This window comes from Coregonus clupeaformis, unplaced genomic scaffold, assembly GCF_020615455.1.
Source record: "Coregonus clupeaformis isolate EN_2021a unplaced genomic scaffold, ASM2061545v1 scaf3462, whole genome shotgun sequence".
NCBI classification, from domain to species: Eukaryota; Metazoa; Chordata; class Actinopteri; order Salmoniformes; family Salmonidae; genus Coregonus; species Coregonus clupeaformis.
This window is the reverse complement of record NW_025536916.1, coordinates 20,100-46,480: the sequence shown is the minus strand read 5'-3', so window position 1 is coordinate 46,480 and position 26,381 is coordinate 20,100. Positions and strand designations below refer to the sequence as shown.

Here is a 26,381-nt window from a genome sequence, read left to right as displayed (position 1 = left end):
AGCGATTTACAGTTAGTGCATACATTATTCTTTTTTTTTTTTTCATACTGGCCCCCCGTGGGAATCGAACCCACAACCCTGGCGTTGCAAACACCATGCTCTATCAACGGAGCTACCTCCCTGCCGGCCATTCCCTCCCCTACCCTACCCTATTTCTCACCATGTATGTTGTTAACTAACTTGTCTAAAAGCTACGTATTGCAAGTTTACTTGCCTTGAAATAAAAGGCATCAATCCAAATGGATTATCTACAATAGTCAAAGTCGCATGGCCAAATCAGGAAGGCTCCGCGCATGCGTTGCTGTATTCAGCACGGTTGAATGCATTCAGAGTCAGAGGTTGAAGTTTTATCTCTCTGGCGGGAGGTAAGTTTGGTTTACAGAGGTGGATAGAGTAGCCAAAAATTGTACTCAAGTAAAAGTACTGTTACTTCAGAATAATATTGTTATGTATGGTACGACGTGCTGTACGTCGTACTGCACGTTGTTATGGTTTACGACAGTGTGCTGCTTTACGGATGAATGGGTTGTCAGAATGTGTGGCACATGTCATTAAATGACAGAGTGATGTACAATGTGAAACTGTCCAGATGTCCGTTCTTCTACAGCTAGGCTAGATATAACATTGGCAACGAAGATGGCTGAATTCAGTTTACCACCGCCAGCACCATTACTTGCCGTGCCTGGCGAACCTTCAGTCCAGTGGAATAACTGGCTTGAAAGTTTAAACACTTATCTCGAAGCTATGGACTTTTCTAAAATCTCCGACAAGCGGAGGACAGCACTTCTCCGTCACTGCCTTGGTACAGAGGGACAGAGGATTTTCAGAGCGCTTGGATCGGCTCCTACATTCACTGCTGCAGTCAGCCTCCTACGGAACCACTTCGCCGGGAAAGAGCGACGCTACCGGCTACGGAAGAGACACCAACGGCCGGGTGAGTCCATTCAAAGCTACGTGGCTAATCTGAGGGATTTGGCTAGCTCTTGTAACTACGGGTCACTTAAAGTATTTAGTCAGCCACCAATTGTGCAAGTTTTCCCACTTACAAAGATGAGAGGCCTGTAATTTTCATCATAGGTACACGTCAACTATGACAGACAAAATGAGAAAAATCCTGTAAATCACATTGTAGGATTTCTAATGAATCTATTTGCAAATTATGCTGGAAAATAAGTATTTCATTATTATGGTTGGGTCGGTATATATCATGTGAATTTTTCTAGATTTTTTCGTAGTCCTATGTGGCTCAGTGGGTAGAGCGTAGCGCTTGTAACCCCATGGAAGCGGGTTCGGTCCCCGAGGCTGCCCACGTATAATGTATGCAAGCATGACAGTAAGTACAGCGTCTGCTAAATGGCATAGTGTTTTCTTATTATGATGGGGTTGTTGGTTGGTTAATAGTGATGGGGTGGTGTAAAGAGGAGGGTGAGAGGATACTGGAGTGAGTATAATAATAATAATAATAATAATAATAATAATATGCCATTTAGCAGACGCTTTTATCCAAAGCGACTTACAGTCGTGCGTGCATACATTTTTTGTGTATGGGTGGTCCCGTGGATCGAACCCACTACCTTGGCGTTACAAGCGCCGTGCTCTACCAGCTGAGCTACAGAGGTGTGGCGTGATGCAAATATTGTATGAAAATGAAATGATTTATGATGTATGGTTTTTGTACGATTTTTATAAAAACCCTTAAATCAGAACCAAGCAAACTGCTTTAGTGTTGGATAATTGTCTGTTTGCTTCGTATGTGTATTGGTGTTTATCTATTATAACTATTTTTGATCCTTTGTCTGCTGGTTTCGGTATATTTTGTGGGTTGTTTTTAAATTATTTTATGGCCTCTCTTTCTATGTGGGTGAGATTGTCTTTTGTGTCTGTCTGATGTTTGATAAACGAGGTGTAGTTCTGCCCTCTGCTGGGGGGATCTGAGGTAGTGGCTGTGGCAGCAACAGTGAGGGAAGAGGAAAAGTTGTGAAAATATTCTGTTGGTGTGCTATATTGTCCATTGATTAATTTCTGCATATTTCAGTCTTGCTGTGGTTGTTGTCAGTGTACAGTCTGTATTAGTGATTATCCTTCATATTTTCAGTGCGTTTCTGCACTGGGGTGAGACTGAATTTAATATAAATAATAGATTTGGAAAAGTGTTTTTTGCTTCTTTATACATGTCTGCCAGCTGTTTGAGGGAGGTCTGGTAGGGATCATTGTACTTGTTGGTTATACCCACCTAGAGAAACACCTGGCAGGTGTCTTTTTCAGAACCTTGGCAAAATGATAAATATTTGCACCTGGGTAGCTGTCGATTTGTATGTTTGGGTTATTGAATGAGGGTATTCTGTTGAGGTTGGAATCTCCTAGTATCAGTGTGGATGCTGTGCCTATGAAGTTCCAGTCTGCCACTGAGATGGCATGGTCCAAGTCCTGTTGACGGGAGGAGATTCTATTGAAGCGAATTAATTGTGATTTCGCTATACCTTTTGAAAGTGTGTTTTGGATGGTAGCTGTGTTTATGGAGTAGAGCATGTGTATCTGTAGGTTTAAAGTATACTTTGGTGAGTAATGTTTTCTGTGTTGCATTGTTTTGGTTGAAGAAGGCTGTTGTATCCAAGAAATGTACTTCCATTGGATTTATTGTGTATTTAACTTGAATTGATGCGTGGTGATTATTGAGAATATTAATGAAATCTGTGAAACGTGTGCATATGCAGGTGCAAATTTCTTAGCCATAGTTGTTCCCTCCACCTGTAAGTAGTGCCTACCATTAAACCTGAAGTCATTGCTCGTCAGGCTGCTCTCTAATAGTTCTAATATGTCGTTGTCCAGTCTATCCCTCTCTGGAAACCTATTGAAAAGTGTTCTAACTGCCTCTATCCCTACTACTGTGTTGATATTGGCGTATAAGCTATCTATATCAATGGTGATATATATATATATATATATATATATACACACACACACACACAGTGGGGAAAAAAAGTATTTAGTCAGCCAACAATTGTGCAAGTTCTCCCACTTAAAAAGATGAGAGAGGCCTGTAATTTTCATCATAGGTACACGCCAACTATGACAGACAAATTGAGAAAAAAGAATCCAGAAAATCACATTGTAGGATTTTTTATGAATTTATTTGCAAATTATGGTGGAAAATAAGTATTTGGTCACCTACAAACAAGCAAGATTTCTGGCTCTCACAGACCTGTAACTTCTTCTTTAAGAGGCTCCCCTGTCCTCCACTCGTTACCTGTATTAATGGCACCTGTTTGAACTTGTTATCAGTATAAAAGACACCTGTCCACAACCTCAAACAGTCACACTCCAAACTCCACTATGACCAAGACCAAAGAGCTGTCAAAGGAACCAGAAACAAAATTGTAGACCTGCACCAGGCTGGGAAGACTGAATCTGCAATAGGTAAGCAGCTTGGTTTGAATAAATCAACTGTGGGAGCAATTATTATGAAATGGAAGACATACAAGACCACTGATAATCTCCCTCGATCTGGGGCTCCACGCAAGATCACACCCCGTGGGGTCAAACTGATCACAAGAACGGTGAGCAAAAATCCCAGAACCACACGGGGGGACCTAGTGAATGACCTGCAGAGAGCTGGGACCAAAGTAACAAAGCCTACCATCAGTAACACACTACGCCGCCGGGGACTTAAATCCTGCAGTGCCAGACGTGTCCCCCTGCTTAAGCCAGTACATGTCCAGGCCCGTCTGAAGTTTGCTAGAGTGCATTTGGATGATCCAGAAGAGGATTGGGAGAATGTCATATGGTCAGATGAAACCAAAATATAACTTTTTGGTAAAAACTCAACTTGTCGTGTTTGGAGGACAAAGAATGCTGAGTTGCATCCAAAGAACACCATACCTACTGTGAAGCATGGGGGTGGAAACTTCATGCTTTGGGGCTGTTTTTCTGCAAAGGGACCAGGACGACTGATCCGTGTAAAGGAAAGAATGAATGGGGCCATGTATCGTGAGATTTTGAGTGAAAACCTCCTTCCATCAGCAAGGGCATTGAAGATGAAACGTGGCTGGGTCTTTTAGCATGACAATGATCCCAAACACACCGCCCGGGCAACAAAGGAGTGGCTTCGTAAGAAGCATTTCAAGGTCCTGGAGTGGCCTAGCCAGTCTCCAGATCTCAACCCCATAGAAAATCTTTGGAGGGAGTTGAAAGTCCGTGTTGCCCAGCGACAGCCCCAAAACATCACTGCTCTAGAGGAGATCTGCATGGAGGAATGGGCCAAAAATACCATCAACAGTGTGTGAAAACCTTGTGAAGACTTACAGAAAACGTTTGACCTGTGTCATTGCCAACAAAGGGTATATAACAAAGTATTGAGAAACTTTTGTTATTGACCAAATACTTATTTTCCACCATAATTTGCAAATAAATTCATAAAAAATCCTACAATGTGATTTTTCTGGATTTTTTTTCTTCTCATTTTCTCTGTCATAGTTGACCTATGATGAAAATTACAGGCCTCTCTCATCTTAAGTGGGAGAACTTGCACAATTGGTGGCTGACTAAATACTTTTTTCCCCCACTGTGTATATATATATATATATATATACACACACACACACACAGTATCTCACAAAAGTGAGTACACCCCTCACATTTTTGTAAATATTTGAGTATATCTTTTCATGTGACATCACTGAAGAAATGACACTTTGCTACAATGTAAAGTAGTGAGTGTACAGCTTGTATAACAGTGTAAATTTGCTGTCCCCTCAAAATAACACAACACAGCCATTAATGTCTAAATCGCTGGCAACAAAAGTGAGTACACCCCTAAGTGAAAATGTCAAAATTGGGCCCAAAGTGTCAATATTTTGTGTGGCCACCATCATTTTCCAGCACTGCCTTAACCCTCTTGGGCATGGAGTTCACCAGAGCTTCACAGGTTGCCACTGGAGTCCTCTTCCACTCCGCCATGACGACATCACGGAGCTGGTGGATGTTAGAGACCTTGCACTCCTTCACCTTCCGTTTGAGGATGCCCCACATATACTCAATAGGGTTTAGGTCTGGAGACATGCTTGGCCAGTCCATCACCTTTACCCTCAGCTTCTTTAGCAAGGCAGTGGTCGTCTTTGAGGTGTGTTTGGGGTCGTTATCATGTTGGAATACTGCCCTGCGGCTCAGTCTCCGAAAGGAAGGAGATCATGCTCTGCTTCAGTATGTCACAGTACATGTTGGCATTAATGGTTCCCTCAATGAACTGTAGCTCAAATAAAATAAAATCAAATTGTATTGGTCACATGCGCCGAATACAACAGGTGCAGACATTACAGTGAAATGCTTACTTACAGCCCTTAACCAACAGTGCATTTATTTTAAACAAAAAAGTAAGAATAAAACAACAACAAAAAAGTGTTGAGAAAAGAAGAGCAGAAGTAAAATAAAGTGACAGTAGGGAGGCTATATATACAGGGGGGTACCGTTGCAGAGTCAATGTGCGTGGGCACCGGCTAGTTGAGGTAGTTGAGGTAATATGTACATGTGGGTAGAGTTAAAGTGACTATGCATAAATACTTAACAGAGTAGCAACAGCGTAAAAGGATGGGGTGGGGGGGCAGTGCAAATAGTCCGGGTAGCCATGATTAGCTGTTCAGGAGTCTTATGGCTTGGGGGTAGAAGCTGTTGAGAAGTCTTTTGGACCTAGACTTGGCACTCCGGTACCGCTTGCCATGCGGTAGCAGAGAGAACAGTCTATGACTAGGGTGGCTGGAGTCTTTGACAATTTTGAGGGCCTTCCTCTGACACCGCCTGGTATAGAGGTCCTGGATGGCAGGAAGCTTTGCCCCAGTGATGTACTGGGCCGTACGCACTACCCTCTGTAGTGCCTTGCGGTCGGAGGCCAAGCAGTTGCCATACCAGGCGGTGATGCAACCAGTCAGGATGCTCTCGATGGTGCAGCTGTAGAATTTTTTGAGGATCTGAGGACCCATGCCAAATCTTTTTAGTCTCCTGAGGGGGAATAGGCTTTGTCCCCAGTACTCATGCAGCCCCAGACCATGACACTCCCACCACCATGTTTGACTGTAGGCAAGACACTTGTCTTTGTACTCCTCACCTGGTTGCCGCCACACACGCTTGACACCATCTGAACCAAATAGGTTTATCTTGGTCTCATCAGACCACAGGACATGGTTCCAGTAATCCATGTCCTTAGTCTGCTTGTCTTCAGCAAACTGTTTGCGGTCTTTCTTGTGCATCATCTTTAGAAGAGGCTTCCTTCTGGGACGACAGCCATGCAGACCAATTTGGTGCAGTGTATGGTCTGAGCACTGACAGGCTGACCCCCCACCCCTTCAACCGCTGCAGCAATGCTGGCAGCACTCATACGTCTATTTCCCAAAGACAACCTCTGGATATGACGCTGAGCACGTTCACTCAACTTCTTTGGTCGACCATGACGAGGCCTGTTCTGAGTGGAACCTGTCCTGTTAAACCGCTGTATGGTCTTGGCCACCGTGCTGCAGCTCAGTTTCAGGGTCTTGGCAATCTTCTTATAGCCCAGGCCATCTTTATGTAGAGCAACAATTCTTTTTTTCAGATCCTCAGAGTTCTTTGCCATGAGGTGCCATGTTGAACTTCCAGTGACCAGTATGAGGGAGTGTGAGAGCGATGACACCAAATTTTAACACACCTGCTTCCCATTCACACCTGAGACCTTGTAACACTAACGAGTGAACATTTTCACTTAGGGGTGTACTCACTTTTGTTGCCAGAGGTTTAGACATTAATGGCTGTGTGTTGAGTTATTTTGAGGGGACAGCAAATGTACACTGTTATACAAGCTGTACATTCACTACTCTACAATGTAGCAAAGTGTCATTTCTTCAGTGTTGTCACATGAAAAGATATACTCAAATATTTACAAAAATGTGAGGGGTGTACTCACTTTTGTGAGATACTGTATATATGTGCATATGTTTGGGAGGGAACAGCTATGTGTTTGATATTTTCTAAGAAGTGATATGTGTCCCTAAAATAACTGGGGTGCTTAGTGGAGAGGGGGTTGATATAATTAAGATGTTGTAGGACTCACTGTTGCAGTCAGAAACCATTTCTCTTCCGGGGGGAACCTTAACGGGAACTATCCAGGTGTCTGGTTCTTTGTGTATACACCCACTCAATTGGTTGGTTCTGATGGAGGTTTAAACTTCATGACAGGTGTCCTGTAAAATAATATTTTCAGGTTGCTGCAACATCTGCACTGTAAGTTCTGTTCAGCTTCTTTTACCACTAGAAAATATTTATTTAAACACTGCAGACTGCAGCACAGCCACTTTTCAAAAATGAGCCCGCTCCCATGCCTCCATGATGATTGCATGTCCACATTTCAGACACTTAATGCCCTGAGTACTCATCTGTCAATATATCATACTCAAGAACATAACAGCAATGCAAAGGAGATTCAGGAACTTGTGACTTTCAAGTGTCCTTTATGCACATTTCAGCAACCTTTTTCTGAGTCTGTACTCCTCAGTCACATAAGAACACACTTAAAAAAGCATGAGACAGTGGTATGCCCATACAAAGGTTGTAACTATAGCACAAATGTATACGCTTCTTTTAATTCCCATAAAAGTAGAGTGCATCAAGCGAGTCTTGCGTCAGACTTTGGTAGTGACATTGTCTATGAACATACTCAGAATCTCCAAGCCACCAACTCTAACGTCGCTATTGATGTGGATGAAGAGTGTCCAGTTCAGAGCACAGAAATGCAGGATGATGAGCAGTGTGATACTTCAAAACTAAAAAATCAGCTCAAACTTAATGCAGCATCTTTATTTCTAAAGATGCAGGCTATCCTTCATGTGTCAAACACAGCTTCACAAGAAATAGTTGATCACTTGAATCAGATCTTCTCTTTATCTCAGCCATTGATCAAGGATGCAATTAATGATAAATTGCAGAGACATGGTCACTATCACAGATTCCACACTCAATGAAGTTGTCAGTGCTGTCATGGACTCTAATGTTGTATTTAGTGCAACCTCCAAAGGTGCAGAGTTGTCCTCTTATAAGCAAAGGAAGACATTTATAGAGCACAACTATCCATTGGTAATGCCAGTAGAGTACCATTTAGAAGCACCTGGTCATACCATCATGTATGTTCCAATCCTTCAAATGATTCAGGAGCTGTTTAAAAACACAGATATCCTGAGCAAGATCAGAGAACCAACAGAAGATCTACACCTGGCAATACAGCTATATATTGATGATCTTGAAATCACTAACCCTCTCGGCACATCAGTCACTTGAGCACTTCCACGCTATCACAGGTTTTCCTCCAGATCTACTACACAATCTTTTGGAAGGAATCGTTCCAGTTGAACTTGCACTTTGCATTAGAGAAATGATTCGGCAAGCACTTCACTTTAGAGTATTTGATCCAAAAGATCACATCATTCCCATATCAGCACACTGATAAAGTAAATAAACCTCATCCAGTTCCCAAAACATTCATGACCCGGAAAACAATTGGAGGCAACGGGCATGAAAATGCCACGCTGCTCAGACTACTTCCGTTACTTGTAGGCAGTAAAGTACCAGAGGGTAATGTTGCATGGGAGGTTTTGATGGACTTGAAAGAGTTGATGGAATTAGCATTGTGCCCATCATTTTCTGATGAAACATTGGACTATTTTGTTTGCAAAATCAGTGACCACAGACAGATCCTACAAGAGGCTTTCCCTAAGTTTAGGCTTCGTCCTAAACATCACTATGTGGAGCATTACCCCACCTTAGTTAAGTGTTTTGGGTCCCTGGTGCATGTTTGGACAATGCGATTTGAAGCTAAACATCGCTTCTTCAAGAGAGTGGTGCATGATGCTCAAAACTTCAAAAATGTCTTGAAGACACTGGCAATCAGACACCAACACATGATGGCATATCACCTTGGTTCACCATAGTTTTTCAAACCAAAAATGCAAACATCCAGGGTTGACTCTGTTTTGGTTTCAGCTCTACCAGAAGTAGCTCAGGCTCACATTAGAGGACAAACAACTAGTGACACTGTCTATCGTACATCAAAGGTGACCATTGATGGCACAGACTATACCAGTGGCATGTTTGTGTCAGTTGGAATCAGTGGGGGGACTGTCAAAATTTTGCAGACTAACACAGATCTACCTTGTGAATCACAATGTTTATTTTCTCTGTTGTGATTATGACTCCTGATATGTAGAGCATCTTCGATCCTATGAGCTGTCAGCCATACAGGGAAGCCTGTCTATCCACCTGCAATCTGACTTCAATGATACAATCCCACTCTCTGCATACAAGATTGATGGCTTGCTGCTGTTGACTCCCAAGAGGTTCATACAAGTGAGACAAAATTAAGACCACTCACTCTATGGTAAGTAATTCTTCATAAAATCATTAATTGTTCATTTATTGGAAAATGTGCTCAATATAATCAATTTTTTTTTTTTTTTTTTTTTTTTTTTTTGTCGGGAGAGGTCGGGAGAGGTCGTGTTTTTCTCTGGCTGGAGGTAAGCAGGAGGTAAGCTACATGTAGTGTTGAGTAAAGCTTAACCATGTGTTAGATCGTAGGTAGGTAGTTAGCTGTAGTTAGGTATTGTATTTATTGTAGGTTAGTATTGTTGTTATTGTAGGTTTCCGTGGGTAATTGTGGGTTAGTATCGAGGCTAGCTAGCTAGCGGGTAGCTACTGGTAACGATTAGCAACGCTGGAGAGCTGGTTCCAATGGTAATGTAGTCCTAGCCAACGTTTAACTTTTGCTTAACCATGTATTAGATCGTAGGTAGGTAGTTAGCTGTAGTTAGGTATTGTATTTACTGTAGGTTAGTATTGTTGTTATTGTAGGTTTCCGTGGGTAATTGTGGGTTAGTATCGAGGCACGAGGCTAGCTAGCTAGCGGGTAGCTACAGGTAACGATTAGCAACGCTGGAGAGCTGGTTCCAATGGTAATGTAGTCCTAGCCAACGTTTAACTTTTGCTTAACCATGTATTAGATCATAGGTAGGTAGTTAGCTGTAGTTAGGTATTGTATTTACTGTAGGTTAGTATTGTTGTTATTGTAGGTTTCCGTGGGTAGTTGTAGGTTAGTATCGAGGCACGAGGCTAGCTAGCTAGCGGGTAGCTACTGGTAACGATTAGCAACGCTGGAGAGCTGGTTCCAACGTTTAATGTTTTTTTTTTATTTATTTATTTATTTATTTATTTTATTTTTTTGCTGCGTTGTGAAGGGAACTCGACACGGACTTGAATTGTCTGTTTGGTGTGCTGACACACTCTTGGCAGTTTGTTGTGGCCAGGTGTTGATGCTAAGTTGTGTGCTAATGGATGCTAGCTTGCAGGTTGGCTACGGCGTCATAGCTAGGCTTCGTGGGTTGTTGTGGGTAGTTACTGTGTCTTGGCAGTGTCCTCGGCCGTGCCGGCTGTAGCACGAAGCTAGCTAGCTAGCCGTTCTTCAAACAGAGTCAACACAGTGGCCATTGCTAGCTACCCAACATGACCAGCTGGCTGTACTGTAGTAGCTAACCACAATATACTTGTCCTAGCTAGCCAACGTCTAATCATTGCTGCGTCATGAAAGGAACTTGACACAGACAGGAATGATCTGTTTAGTGTGTTATCACATTATTGGTGGTTTGTTGTGACCAAGTGTTGGTGCTAAACGGTGTGTTATTGTTATTGGATGCTAGTCTGCTAGTTGGCTATGGTGTCATAGTTGGCTAGCTGAACAAAGTGGGTTGAGTCTATTCCTTTAAACATTGAACCGCTGTGGTTCACAACAATTCTGATTTCCAAAGGCGGAAGTTGGGAGAGTTTTTTTTTTTTGTTCGGGTGGTTCAGTGAAACAATTTTAGTTTCTGAGGTAGAAGTTTTTGGTGAGGGAGGCCCTGCTCTCTCCGCTCCCAGATGCTTAGTCCATTTCATTCCGATCTCCTCTGCATTTTTGTAGCCATTTGCTACAGCCTGTCAACTATGCCTCTGCCTATCCCTGTTCTCTCCTCTCTGCACAGGCTACACAAACGCACCACACCGCGTGGCTGCTGCCTCTCCAACCTGGTGGTCCCTGCACGCACCACCCACGTGGAGTTCCAGGTCGCAGGCAGCCTCTGGAACTGCCGTTCTGCTGCCAACAAAGCTGACTTCATCCCAGCCTATGCCAACCTCCAGTCCCTCGACTTCCTGGCGCTGACGGAAACATGGATCACCACTGAAAACACCGCTACTCCTACTGCTCTCTCCTCGTCTGACCATGTGTTCTCGCATACCCCGAGAGCATCTGGTCAGAGGGGTGGTGGTACAGGAATCCTCATCTCTCCCAAGTGGACATTCTCAATTTTTCCCCTAACCCATCTGTCTATCTCCTCATTTGAATTCCATGCTGTCACAGTCACTAGCCCATTTAAGCTTAATATCCTTGTCATCTATCGCCCTCCAGGTTCCCTTGGAGAGTTCATCAATGAGCTTGACGCCTTGATAAGTTCCTTCCCTGAGGATGGCTCACCCCTCACAGTTTTGGGGGATTTCAACCTCCCTATGTCCACATTTGACTCATTTCTCTCTGCCTCCTTCTTTCCACTCCTCTCCTCTTTTGACCTCACCCTCTCACCGTCCCCCCTACTCACAAGGCAGGCAATACGCTTGACCTCATCTTCACTAGATGCTGCTCCTCTACTAATCTCACTGCAACTCCCCCTCCATGTCTCCGATCACTACTTTGTTTCCTTTTCTCTCTCACTCTCCTCCCACACTACTCACTCTGCCCCTACACAGATGGTAATGCGCCGCCGCAACCTTCGCTCTCTCTCTCCCACTACTCTCTCCTCTTCCATCCTATCATCTCTTCCCTCTGCTCAATCCTTCTCCCTCCAATCTCCTGATTCTGCCTCCTCAACCCTCCTCTCCTCCCCTTTCTGCATCCTTTGACTCTCTGTGTCCCCTATCCTCCCGGCCGGCTCGGTCCTCCCCTCCAGCTCCGTGGCTTGATGACTCATTGCGAGCTCACAGAACAGAGCTCCGGGCAGCGGAGCGGAAATGGAAGAAAACTAAACTCCCTGCCGACCTGGCATCTTTTCACTCCCTCCTCTCTACATTTTCTTCATCTGTTTCTGCTGCTAAGGCCACCTTCTACCACTCTAAATTCCAAGCATCTGCCTCTAACCCTAGGAAGCTCTTTGCCACATTTTTCCTCCCTCCTGAATCCTCCCCCCTCCTCCTCTCTCTGTGGATGACTTCGTCAACCACTTTGAAAAGAAGGTTGACGACATCCGATCCTCGTTTGTTAAGTCTAATGACACTGCTGGTCCTGCTCACACTGCCCTACCCTATGCTTTGACTTCTTTCTCCCTCTCTCTCCAGATAAAATCCTGCGACTTGTGACTGCAGGCCGCCCAACAACCTGCCCGCTTGACCCCATCCCCTCCTCCCTTCTCCAGACCATCTCCGGTGACCTTCTCCCCTACCTCACCTCGCTGATCAACTCATCCTTGACCGCTGGCCATGTCCCTTCCGTCTTCAAGAGAGCGAGAGTTACTCCCCTTCTCAAAAAAACCAACACTCGACCCCACTGATGTCAACAACTACAGACCAGTATCCCTTCTTTCTTTTCTTTCCAAAACTATTGAGCGTGCCGTCTTTAGCCAACTCTCTTGCTATCTCTCTCAGAATGACCTTCTTGATCCAAACCAATCAGGTTTCAGGACTGGTCATTCAACTGAGACTGCTCTTCTCTGTGTCACGGAGACTCTCCGCACTGCTAAAGCTAACTCTCTCTCCTCTGCTCTTGTCCTTCTAGACCTGTCTGCTGCCTTTGATACTGTGAACCATCAGATCCTCCTCTCCACCCTCTCCGAGATGGGCATCTCCGGCGCGGCTCACTCCTGGATTGCGTCCTACCTGACCGGTCGCTCCTACCAAGTGGCGTGGCGGGAAGCTGTCTCCGCACCACGTGCTCTCACCACTGGTGTCCCCCAGGGATCGGTTCTGGGCCCTCTCCTTTTCTCCCTATACACCAAGTCACTTGGCTCTGTCATATCCTCACATGGCCTTTCCTATCATTGCTACGCTGACGATACACAACTAATCTTCTCCTTTCCCCCTTCTGATAACCAGGTGGCGAATCGCATCTCTGTGTAACGATCCCGGCAGTCTGAGTCGGGTCCTGTCTGTGGACTAGTTTTTTCTGCTCGTGATCTCCAGTTTCCCGAGGGTTCTGGAACGCTCCGGGGAGCTCTCTTGATTTCCGCACCTGCATCCCATCAGCAATCTGCACACCTGGTCCTGATCATCACCCTTCTTAGGCTCTGGCCTAACATCCATTCCCTGCCGGATCGTTAGCCATGAACAGTAGGTTTACCAGAGTATCAGTCTTAGAGCCTAGCGTTAGTTTTGTTGTTTTTTGTACCTTGTTGTTTACTTACCTCCGTTTTGTTCCATCTGCAGTCACCCGTCCGAACCTTCATCCAACCTCTGCCTGGTGGTCGGCGGCTGCCGACCCATGATGGGATCAACCACTGCACCCCCAACAACTAATCAACGCCGCCCGCTCTGTTCCCTGGATTATTCAGCATCACTCTTGAATTGTAAATAAACACTCACCTTCGTTTCAACTTACCTTGTCCTGGTCTGCTTCTGGGTTCTGGCTTTGCAACTCGTGACAGAACGATCCGGCCAGTAATGAACCCAGCGGACCTGGACTCTGTTCGCCATGCCATTACCCAGCAGGAGAAGATGTTGGGCCATCATAGCACGGTACTACAGGAGATCGCGTTGTCAGTTCGGAACCTTTCTACCGGTCTGACGGAGGTCCAGAACCAACGCCAGTTTCCGGTGGAGGATCCACTACCGGTTTCACCCATCTCGCCTGCCGCTTCTGGAGCTGTGTCCTTCCGTGAGCCCAAGGTTCCGACGCCGGATAAATATGAGGGGGAGCTGGGAAGATGCCGTTCCTTCCTTATGCAGTGTGGATTAGTGTTCGATCTACAGCCCTACTCTTATGCCACAGACAAGGCTAGGATAGCCTTTGTGATTGAGTTGCTGCGTGGTCGAGCGCTGGAGTGGGCTTCAGCCGTTTGGGAACGACAGGATCCCTGCATGGCTTCATACCAGGGGTTCACGGCCGAGATGAGGAAGCTCTTCGACCATTCCGTCCGAGGGAAGGACGCAGCTAGGCGCCTGTTTTCGCTTCGCCAAGGAACTCGCGGCGTGGCCGACTTCGTGATCGAGTTCAAGACGTTGGCTGTGGAGAGTGGGTGGAATGAGGAGTCTCTGCAAGCGGCCTTTTACCAGGGTCTGTCGGAGCAGCTCAAGGATGAGTTGATCTCCTATCCGAGCCTAGTGACCTGGACAGCTTGGTAGCCTTGTCTATTCGGGTGGATAATCGAGTCCGAGAGCGAAGGAGGGAGAAGCAATGGGTTCCGTCCAACCGATCAGCTTCTCAGGTTCCAGTCGGGTCGTCAAACTGCGCGGCTCGCTAAAGTTGGGAGGACTTTTAGCGAGCCAGTTTCGACCTCTCAATACCTCTGTCAGACCCCGTTTCCCGGCTACCCTTATGAACAGGAATCAGAGCTTAGCGATTAACGCTTTTATCGATTCAGGTGCCGATGGAAGCTTTCTAGATGCCGAGTTGGTGGAACAGCTGGGGCTTTCCAAGGAGCAATTGCCGGAAGCCATTGAAGCTACCACTCTGGACGGCAGTAGTCTGGCACGTATCACGATGAGGACTGAACCGGTTAAGATGCTGTTGTCGGGGAATCATTCTGAGATGATTTCATTCTTCATTCTGCCGTCTTCCCATGTTCCTCTGGTCCTTGGATACCCCTGGCTGAAGGAACACAATCCCACGTTCGATTGGGTGACGGGCAAGGTAACGAGTTGGAGCCTTGATTGTCATGCTAACTGTCTCAAGACTGCCTGTCCCCATTCGGTTCCCAGTCAGGTGATTGAGGCTAAACCCCCCAGATTTGTCCCTGGTTCCCGAGACATATCACGATTTGGGGGAAGTTTTCAGTAAGCAGAAGGCTCTGTCACTCCCTCCCCCACCCGACCATATGATTGTGCCATCAACCTGTTCCCTGGAGCTGTCTACCCCAAGGGAAGGTTATACAGTATCTCCCGACCTGAACGTGAGGCTTTGGAGACCTACATCAAGGAGTCCCTAGCTGCTGGTCTCGTTCGGTCCCTCGTCATCACCCCTGGGGGCAGGATTCTTCTTTGTGGGTAAGAAGGATGGCTCTCTTCGACCGTGCATTGATTATCGGGGGTTGAATGACATCACGGTCAAGAACAAGTATCCCCTGCCCTTGATGAGTTCTGCCTTCGACTCCTTACAGGGTGCTACGGTGTTCACCAAGCTAGACCTACGCAATGCGTATCACATGGTCCGGATCAGAGAGGGGGGCGAGTGGTTGACGGGTTTCAATACACCCGATGGGTCACTTCGAGTATCAGGTGATGCCGTTTGGACTGACCAATGCTCCAGCGGTATTCCAGAGTATGGTGAACGGCGTCCTGAGAGATATGATCGGTCTCTTTGTGTTTGTTTACCTGGATGACATTCTGATCTTCTCGAAGGAACCTTCCGACCACGTCCAGCATGTCCGGCAGGTTCTGCAGCGATTGTTGGAGAATCGCCTGTTCGTGAAGGCCGAGAAGTGCGAGTTTCACGCCCACACGACATCCTTTCTCGGGTACATCATCTCCAGGGGAGAGATTAGGATGGACCAGGAGAAGGTTAGAGCGGTTCTGGAATGGGCCCAGCCCGGTACGAGATTGCAGCTCCAGAGATTTTTGGGGTTTGCGAATTTCTACCGCAGATTCATCCGGGATTACAGCCGTGTGGCCGCTCCGTTAACTGCCTTGACTTCCAGTATCAGGACCTTCAAGTGGAATCCGGAGGCGGATCGAGCGTTTCTGGATTTGAAGAGGCGATTCACCAACGCACCGATTCTCTCTCAACCGGACACGGCCCGTCAGTTCGTCGTTGAAGTGGACGCGTCTGATGTGGGGAGTTGGCGCCATCCTGTCGCAGCGATGCTCCACGGACAGTAAACTCCATCCCTGCGCCTACTACTCTCGTCGCCTTTCGCCTGCGGAGAGGAATTACGATGTGGGTAACCGGGAGCTTCTCGCGGTGAAACTTGCCTTGGAGGAGTGGCGCCACTGGTTGGAGGGGGCGGAGCAACCGTTTATTGTCTGGACTGACCACAAGAATCTTGCTTACGTGCAATCGGCTAAACGTCTCAACTCCCGTCCAGGCCAGGTGGGCGTTGTTTTTCGGACGATTCAAGTTTTCCCTGACGTTCCGACCTGGATCTAAGAACGGCAAGGCGGACGCCTTGTCCCGGATGTTCTCCAAGACGGAGGAGAGTGGGTCCAAGACCGAGACAATTCTCCCCGGAACTGCGTCGTGGGAGCAGTTATGTGGAAGATTGAGGAGGAGGTGCTGGCGGCCCCTTCGGACTCAGCCCGGTCCCGGTAACGGTCCACCCGGTCGGTTGTTTGTGCCTGAGTTGGTTCGTCCTGCTGTCCTCAAATGGTCCCACGCCAGCAAGATGGCTTGTCACCCTGGCGTGGCTCGGACAATGGCGTTTCTTCGCAGACGTTTTTGGTGGCCTGCCATGGCCGAGGATACTCGGGGTTTTGTTGCTGCCTGTCCAGTGTGTGCGCAGAATAAGAGTACCAATCGGCCCAGCTCTGGACTACTTCACCCCCTTCCTATTCCCCGGCGACCATGGTCGCATCTGGCCCTGGACTTCGTCACTGGGTTGCCCGCTTCTGAGGGGAACACGGTCGTTCTGACTATCGTGGACAGATTCAGCAAGTTCGCCCACTTTGTGCCAATTGCCAAGCTTCCCTCTGCCTCGGAGACGTCCGAGATCCTGGTTAGGGAGGTTTTCAGGGTCCACGGGTTGCCCAGTGATATCGTTTCCGACCGTGGCCCTCAGTTTACCTCTGCTGTCTGGAAGTCCTTCTGTTTGGCCATTGGAGCTACAGTCAGTCTCACATCTGGTTTTCACCCCCAATCCAATGGTCAGGCGGAGAGAGCCAACCAGAAGATGGAAACCACGCTACGCTGCCTGGTCTCTTCCAACCCCACCTCCTGGGTCTCTCAGTTGCCTTGGGTTGAGTATGCCCCACAATACTCTCCCTACATCTGCCACTGGGATGTCTCCCTTCCAGTGCCTGTATGGCTACCAACCTCCCTTGTTCCCTTCTCAGGAGAAGGAGCTCTCAGTGCCCTCTGTTCAGGCCCATATTCGTCGTTGCCACCGGACCTGGCATCGGGCCAGAAAGGCACTCCTTAGAGTTTCGGACCGGTATCAGCTCCAGGCGAATCGTCGCCGGATCCCCGCTCCCACCTATACCATCGGAGATAGGGTCTGGTTGGCCACACGGGATCTTCCGTTACGGACTGAGTCTAGGAAGTTGTTACCGAGGTTCATTGGTCCGTTTGTGGTGGAGAAGGTGATCAATCCAGTGGCAGTTCGACTCAAACTACCGAGGACGCTCAGAGTCCATCCCACCTTTCATGTCTCCTGCCTCAAGCCGGTTTTCCTCAGTCCTCTGTTGCCTCCTCCGCCTCCTCCTCCTCCTCCTCGGATGATCGGAGGTGGTCCTGCCTACACGGTGCGACGAATCATGGATTCCAGACGGCGGGGCCGGGGTTTCCAGTATCTCGTGGACTGGGAGGGGTATGGTCCTGAAGAGAGGAGTTGGATTCCGCGGCGACAGATCCTAGATGCTGACCTCATCCGTGACTTCTACCGCCTCCATCCTGGCGCTCCGGGAGTCCGCCCGGTGGCGTTCGTCGGAGGGGGGTACTGTAACGATCCCGGCAGTCTGAGTCGGGTCCTGTCTGTGGACTAGTTTTTTCTGCTCGTGATCTCCAGTTTCCCGAGGGTTCTGGAACGCTCCGGGGAGCTCTCTTGATTTCCGCACCTGCATCCCATCAGCAATCTGCACACCTGGTCCTGATCATCACCCTTCTTAGGCTCTGGCCTAACATCCATTCCCTGCCGGATCGTTAGCCATGAACAGTAGGTTTACCAGAGTATCAGTCTTAGAGCCTAGCGTTAGTTTTGTTGTTTTTGTACCTTGTTGTTTACTTACCTCCGTTTTGTTCCATCTGCAGTCACCCGTCCGGAACCTTCATCCAACCTCTGCCTGGTGGTCGGGCGGCTGCCGACTCCATGATGGGATCAACCACTGCACCCCCAACAACTAATCAACGCCGCCCGCTCTGTTCCCTGGATTATTCAGCATCACTCTTGAATTGTAAATAAACACTCACCTTCGTTTCAACTTACCTTGTCCTGGTCTGCTTCTGGGTTCTGGCTTTGCAACTCGTGACACTCTGCATGTCTGGCAGACATATCAGTATGGATGACGGATCACCACCTCAAGCTGAACCCTGGCAAGACGGAGCTGCTCTTCCTCCCGGGGAAGGACTGCCCGTTCCATGATCTCGCCATCACGGTTGACAACTCCGCTGTGTCCTCCTCCCAGAGTGCGAAGAGCCTAGGCGTGACCCTGGACAACACCCTGTCGTTTCTCCGCCAACATCAAGGCGGTGACCCGCTCCCTGCAGGTTCATGCTCTACAACATTCGGAGAGTGCGACCCTGCCTTACACAGGAAGCGGCGCAGGTCCTGGTCCAGGCACTTGTCATCTCCCGTCTGGACTACTGCAACTCGCTGTTGGCTGGGCTCCCTGCCTGTGCCATTAAACCCCTACAACTCATCCAGAATGCCGCAGCCCGTCTGGTGTTCAACCTTCCCAAGTTCTCTCACGTCACCCCCTCCTCCGCACACTCCACTGGCTTCCAGTTGAAGCTCGCATCCGCTACAAGACCATGGTGCTTGCCTATGGAGCAGTGAGGGGAACGGCACCTCTGTACCTTCAGGCTCTGATCAGTCCCTACACCCAAACGAGGACATTGCGTTCATCCACCTCTGGCCTGCTGGCTCCCTTCCTCTGCGGAAGCATAGCTCCCGCTCAGCCCAGTCAAAACTGTTCGCTGCTCTGGCACCCCAATGGTAGAACAAGCTCCCCTCACGACGCCAGGACAGCGGAGTCACTCACCACCTTCGGAGACATTTGAAACCCCACCTCTTTAAGGAATACCTGGGATAGGATAAAGTATTCCTTCTAACCCCCCCAAATTGTAAAGTGGTTATCCCACTGGCTATAGGGTGAACGCACCAATTTGTGAGTCGCTCTGGCTAAGAGCGTCTGCTAAATGACGTTAATGTGCCCTTGAGAAAGGCACTTAACCCTAATTGCTCCTGTAAGTCGCTCTGGTTAAGAGCGTCTGCTAAATGACTAAAATGTAAAATGTAAATTATATAAATCAACAAACCTGCAAACAACAAACCTGCCTGATAAGTTTTGGAGACATGCAGTGTTTGTTTTGCCATACATTCATTATGTCCGCCAGGGCCTCCTCCCCCCCCAGGCCGTCGAAGCTTAGATTAAGATCGATTTTATGTCCACGAATCGATTGTCTAAATATGGTAATCGGGACAGCCCTAATCAACATACATGACCTGCATTTTGGAATTGCACTCTTTGGTAACACATTCTAAAGAACATGTCTATAATGCATTAAAAGCACAAATATATCTGGCTAATGTTATGGTAGTTATAATGTACTGTGGAACCCAGGTCTCAGATTTTTCTTTCAACCACTGTCACTTTGGCATGGCGGTATAAAGCATTATGAATGCTGAACAAGTTGGAGGTTGTCATTAATGATTTATTAACATTTAGAAAGCCTTATAAATGCACCATAATGTCTGTGTGCTGATGTGTTTTTAACCTCCAAATCTCTTCTTTTATTAAAGTGATGGCAGCTGAAGCCCCACAAAACATGATCCTTCGTGTCATCGAGGCAGACCGTGTTAGAAAATTAAAACTCAGCTCCCGTCCAGCCTCTGTTGATGCAGTGATTGAGATTCAGTTTGCAATACAAAAATCCAGACTTTGATGGAAAACTCACTTGCCTTGTTGACATCGAGGAGTTACCACAAAAAGCCTGTGTTCATATTTCAGTTAGACAGGATTCCAGTTCTCTTGCATCAACTGATACCCTTTCAGATGTGTCATCCCCAGAACATCTGAGCAGATGGCCTCCAGGTCCTTTACAAATTCCCACATTTGCATTTGACGTTGAGCTGACACTTAGAGATGGGAATGCTGAATTTGAAAAGAATGAGAGACCTCTTCAGTTGTCAAGGGACCAAAAGCACTATATTTTAGACAAACTGGCATCTACCATATATGGTTTTAAGGCTTACCCCAGTGATAAAGAGATAGCAATGGTGGCTGAAGCTCTTGTGAGGAAACACCCATGATTAAAAGAAGCAGGATCTGACAATGGATGGGATGGCTGGAAGAACAGCATCAAGTTTAAAATGGGCAATTACAGGACCAAGATGAGAAGGGCTGGATGTCAGGAGGTCGCTGTAAATGCTGGGAAAAGAAGCCGAAAAAACCCTGAGAATGAACCTTCACACTCCAACATCAAAAGGCCTAAGTGTGCAGAGGTCAACTTTCTGCCTAACTTTCCTCAAGGAGAGGATCCCTCAAGCCTTGACCTTTTGAGGCAGGCTATTGTCGAGGAAGTAAAGAAGACTGAGAGAAACCTACCCCTTATTAGTAAGATGATGCAGAACACGTTTGCCTTGCGACGACAGACTATTGTAATGTCCTGCCCACCGGTGAAAGAGCTAATGGACCTCTGGCCTGCTCTTCATATGCAGTCTGAGGTAAAATCATCATCAATTTAATAAATAAATTCATTTTGTAGGTTATTTTTTCTGTTTTTATCTTTGCTACTGTATGTCACATTGTGTGTAATGTTGCCTAATTTCATTCATCCTAAAATAAATAATTGCTGTTACTGTCCTTTCCTCAATGGAGGTATATGTAGAGTTCCAACGGATAACTAACCAGAACCTACCTAACACTTTCTATGCCGAGCTTGATCGCCACACTCCTCGTTTGATGGCCTTATTTAGACAGAAAGCTTCCAAAACTGAAAAGACTGCAGATGCTTTGGCAAACATTTTCAAAGTCCATGATACACAGGTGATTATACATTTCACAGGTAGTCTTAGTGTAATGTTGGGAGTTTAATGCTTCAAATAAGCTTTTTAATTCCACAATTGCACCAGTCAGCAGGTTATTAGTGGATTTATGTGCAGATATTGGCAATTAATTAATTAATTAATAATTAGTTGGGACTGTTTGGAATTGGGTTTGATAAGTAAACTTGTCACAACACTATTTTAATCTTCTTAGGAATTACATGATGTCCACACAAAGGCGTACCACTGTTCTCCATGCCCTTCCTGATTATCTACTAGAGGAAGTCTCTGGATTTTTCAGAACATGTGTGGTAAGTCCCAGTAAAGAGATATCAGGCCTATTGTACTGTAAATTAACAAATTCATATCTTCATTTCATTTCCAACACACTAGAATTTCTGTATATGTACCAGTGTTTCAACTACAAACCTCTGGCAAGATGTTTATAAGTGTGAAGTGTCATTTTGAGCCCATTACAGCATCAAAAAAATCAACTGCAAAGAAAATCAAGTAGCCGTCATTAGCCTCACAGTGGAACACATAAAATTAATCTCACTTTCTCAGCAACGAGAGCACAACGCAGCAGAATGAACAGGAGTCTTTCAGACTTGTGTATTTATTGTTATTTAAATGACATCCAACTAGGGGTGGAACAGTACACAGAAGTCACGGTTCGGTTCATACCTCGGTTCAGACATCACGGTTCGGTTTGGTACAATGGAGGGGAAAGCAAAACAAAAATGCAGAAGGCACATTTTTTTATTGTGCATGTCTCAGGCTGTCCACTGAGCTAGCTGTAACAGCTTGAAGTGTATAAAGTAAGATGTAAACAGTAAACAAGAAGTACCCTGCATCATCTCCAGACTCCATCTGTAACTTGTAAACAAAATAAGACAATCAGCTAGTAGTGTGCTATAGGAGACAAGCGCTGCTCTCATATGTGAATGCACAGAGCAGGGATGTTAAAAGAGCAGCTTCGGTTACACAGAGCAGTTGACGAGTTTTGGTGTTAGCTTCACACGCTAACGGCGAAGCTAACAGCTAACGGGCGGAGCTAACAGCTAACGGCGCGGAGCAAACAGCGAATCAAACGGGCCTGGAGGCCATTTGTGGTCGAGGCGAGAAGGGATACAGCTACGTCCGTGTTTGGTTGTATTTGGAAGGGACTAGTTTGTTTCATGTGGACTCTTCATTTGGACTGGACTGACTGACTCGACATGTAGGCGGGGCTCGGGAGCTTCAGAGCTAAGGGCAGGGCTACAGATTAGGTGTCCCTAAAGAACCGCTTGTCTAACAGTAGTTCCGCATTACATTCATTAATTTGCACTCAAGTTTTATTTATTTTTATACTGTGTATTCTCCGTGTAAATTCATGTACCGTACCGAGACGCCCGTACCATTTCGGTTCAATACAAATATATGTACCGTTCCACCCCTACATCCAACTGTAATCAAAATTGCCACAGCCATTGTTTCAGTAAATGTGATTAGTATATGTTCTCCCTTTTCATTTTTTAAAGGATGATATGGATGAGCCAGACCTGTGGGATGCATCAGTGGTCCTCCTTACAACAGTCAGTGATGATGCCACAAGCCCAGTTCACTACCACCCAGTGAGAGTCTCTGTCGTCCTAGAGGGTGATGTGGTTGTCAATCTCCCCAGGCTTGCTGATGCCTTCCTGGTAATGTTCGGCCTGATTTATGCACTACATCTCAGCTATCCCAAGGGACTGACAAACACTTTTGAGTTCACACAGAAAATCTTGCTTGGTCTTGATGACTCTAAACTGTCACCCAAGCTGCAGACTCTTAAAAATGAGCTGATGTTGTATGTGTAACTGAAGATCCAAAAAGGAGTGGTGGATTCTGATGGCTCACTCTGTTAGAGCATAATCCATAATGAGAATATGTCATGTCAGGTCCATGTTGAATACTGTTCAACTGTTTATGTTAAAGTTGCTGCTCTACTCAACTGGTTTTCAGCCAAATGGCACAAAGTACACACTGTCTTTGTACATTTTAATGTACATTTTATTGTTGTTAAAACTGAAATTCAGGGTTGAATTAAGTGTTTATATATGGAGGATATTTTTATTCATAATTCAAATTGAAAGGCCAAAGGGAAAACGAAGCGAGATCAAATTAAAAATATTATTATTATACTACACTACTAGGAAAAATCATGCCATAATTAAATTTAAAATGTCAAATTTAAAATGCAAAGCTTCAACTGTCAGCTGGAAGTCGTTTCAGACAATCCCACCAGCCGTTGGGCCATGCCTCCTCATTTAAATTGACACCTGTCACTTCTAAATGAAAAGCTTAAATCAAAATGTAAAAGGTGAATCTGAAAATGTCAATGTAAAATGTAAAACTAAAATTAAAAAGGTAAAATGTCAAATTGAAAATTATAAAAGGGGGAAAGGCTAAAATAAAACTATTATATTTTAGATTTTAATTGAAGTATTTCCATTTTAAGCTTTTACATCATACATTTAATTATGGCATGATTCTTCCTAGTAGCGTAGTAAAATAATACTATTAATTTGATCTTGCTTCGTTTTCTCTTTGGACTTTCAATTTGAATCATGAATAAATATATCCTCCATATTTATACACTATGGCATTTTGTTTTTAAAAGGTGTACTATATAGCTTTGGGAAGTACATTTTTATCAGAAAGGAAAGCTCTTCATTGATACATTTTCATAAATAAATAAACTGTCCTCAAAGTTTCAGGCTACTTTACTTTAGTAACCTTTCTAGTTGGAAACAGTGTTATAGGGACTTTATTTTCTTCTGAGGATGGGATGTTTATTCAGTTATGGAAATGGTTAAATCATTTTTATTGTCTTATTAATATTGTTAATTTTGCTTTTTGAGTTTGAATTAATTTTCTAAAACTATACAGTGCACCCTGAAGTTGCTAGATTTGAACCAGATAGCCAAAGGAAGGCTAAACACTGCCTTTGTACATGTTAATGTACCGTTTTTGAAATTTTAGCAGTTTTAGTTGTGAAGAATTTACAAGCAATTTGTTTATACATTGCTGCACTGCAAGTTTACAACCAGATGGCCAAAAGTGTGCCTTTGTAATTGTTTATTTAATTCTCTTTTTAATTCTTAATGATTTGTATTACTATTATTGTTATATTACTATTATTATTAAATAGATCGTTTCATTTTGTGCTAAAAGGCACAGGTGTGGGCAAATAATCTTTCTAAACAAATGTTTGGTCACCACCCAAGACTTGCTGATGCCCTCCTGGTAATGTTGTATTATCATTATATCACAAATAGCTTATAAACTGTTATTTTCTTAATGTAATTTTAGCTTTTCTGAGTTTGAATATGTTCTACTATTACATAGTTCATCTTAAAGTATAAACAAAATGCCCAGAAGTAGACTTGTTAATTGTTATTTTTTTATTTATGTTTTTTTATTTCATATTTTTTTGCTAAAAGACTGGGCAAGAAAAGTTTCTACTAAACATCTGAATAGATTATGTTTTTTTGTTTGACCTTTAAGTCAAGAGTACTTATTATTTTTAAGGCAATCAGTTGCCACAAATATTTTAAGTTTGGTGGTAAATGATTTTGAGTTGTAACAAGTCTATGTTTTTGAGTTATGGGTAATCAGAAGATAGATTGAAAAAACGAATAAATGTTAAGTTAACTCAGGATATTTATGTTTCATTTTCATGCTTGAAATTATTAAGTTCTCTTGAGATATTGCAATGAGAAAGATGAATAAATATTCTGAGTAGCATAAACTGAAAATGTTTGAGTTGGCTTAATCAGTAAATGTAATTGAATTATAATTTAAAATTACATTTAACATGAACTCCAAATATATAAGCAATAGTTGCCTTTGCGCATCAGCCTGGGCATCTCGTAATCCATCTTGATTTAAATGTTCATGTAAAATGTGTTCCCAACATTGAAAGAATGTCTGTGTTTGTGTGTGATTTTTTATTCCAGGAAGATGAAGGGGGTGATGTCCTGCAGGACCTAGCAAAACATGCAAGGAAAATCGTTGTGTACTAACCTGGGATATTTACGTTAAGGATTATGTTTACCAATAGATGATAGTTGTGACTCAATACGGGGTTTGCTTTCCGTTATCCCTAGCCGCTCAAATGTCTGACATATAACCGTGCTCGAGAAAGCCACAAGTAGCGTAATGTATTTCAGCAGATTTTGTGCGTTTCTGTGTGAAAAGACACAAATTTATGTGCTACTTAATTCGTGCGAAAAGACACCAATTTATCCAGTAGGCTACACACAACAACCATAAACGGATAGCCTATTTTTCTTTATTATACAGAAATGTTGTCTTTATTTAATAATGTTTCAAACATTGTAGTTGTATGCCTATGTACTGTTTGAGATTTTCTGAACATCATTTGTGAGAAAATACACACATTTACGTGGGAAAAATTGTTTTATTACATTTTAGTCATTTAGCAGATGCTCTTATCCAGAGCGACTTACAGGAGCATTTAGGGTTAAGTGCCTTGCTTAAGGTCACATCGACAGATTTTTCACCTAGTCGGCCCGGGGACTAGAACCAGCGACCTTTCGGTTACTGGCACAACGCTCTAACCCACTAACCTACCTGCCACCCTTATTAATGTTAACGCTGTTTTCTATGCTTGATTTCGATTAATACTTTGGGATACTGGTGCACTTTTGGTCAGAAAGGCCCCTTTTCCGTGTAGGCAACAGTACACGATTTTCTTCATAATGCATTTCATATTTCGTAGAGTCTAAATTACACCATTTTCTTCATTATTCATTTAATACATGTTAAAGAGGTTAATGTAAAAATAATGAAATATGTCGGCTTTCACTTATGGCACTTCCAAGGCCTTTCTATTGTGGTTATGTCAATCATATTATATACTTAGGCTATTGTAACGCGTTCAACCAGTTAGCAAGTCAGAAATGTCCGTTTCCTAGTACCGACTAGCACTTGAATGCTGTATTATGCCAACTTCACATTCTCGTGGAAAATGGGAAGTTGTAACTCCCACATGATTGTGTTCAAGTGGTTTTGAAGTCGGAACAATTCTTAAACCAATAAGATTGGCAACAACATTTTCACTATTTCTCACTTGTAATTTCTACTTGGAGGGTCATTCAAGTGAAACTTCCCAGTCGGAACTAGGTATTTCCGATAACTCTGATAGCACCCTGAACACGACATTAATATGTGTGATCGACAACAGTAGGGTCTGGGTCCCGGCGTGTCCAGTCCCCATACCCATTCCATAGGAGTGAG

The 26,381-nt window shown here is 44.9% G+C and overlaps 1 long non-coding RNA gene across 1 annotated transcript; it reads left to right on the top strand.

Annotated features, from left to right (window-relative positions):
• Nucleotides 1–897: 897 nt before the first annotated feature.
• Nucleotides 898–25,155, top strand: LOC121557785. The gene is made up of 8 exons (XR_006660784.1): nt 898–934; nt 7,226–7,245; nt 9,221–9,391; nt 19,854–20,777; nt 20,932–21,099; nt 21,313–21,409; nt 22,619–22,780; nt 25,079–25,155. It is a non-coding gene; the product is annotated as an uncharacterized LOC121557785 (long non-coding RNA).
• Nucleotides 25,156–26,381: the final 1,226 nt, after the last annotated feature.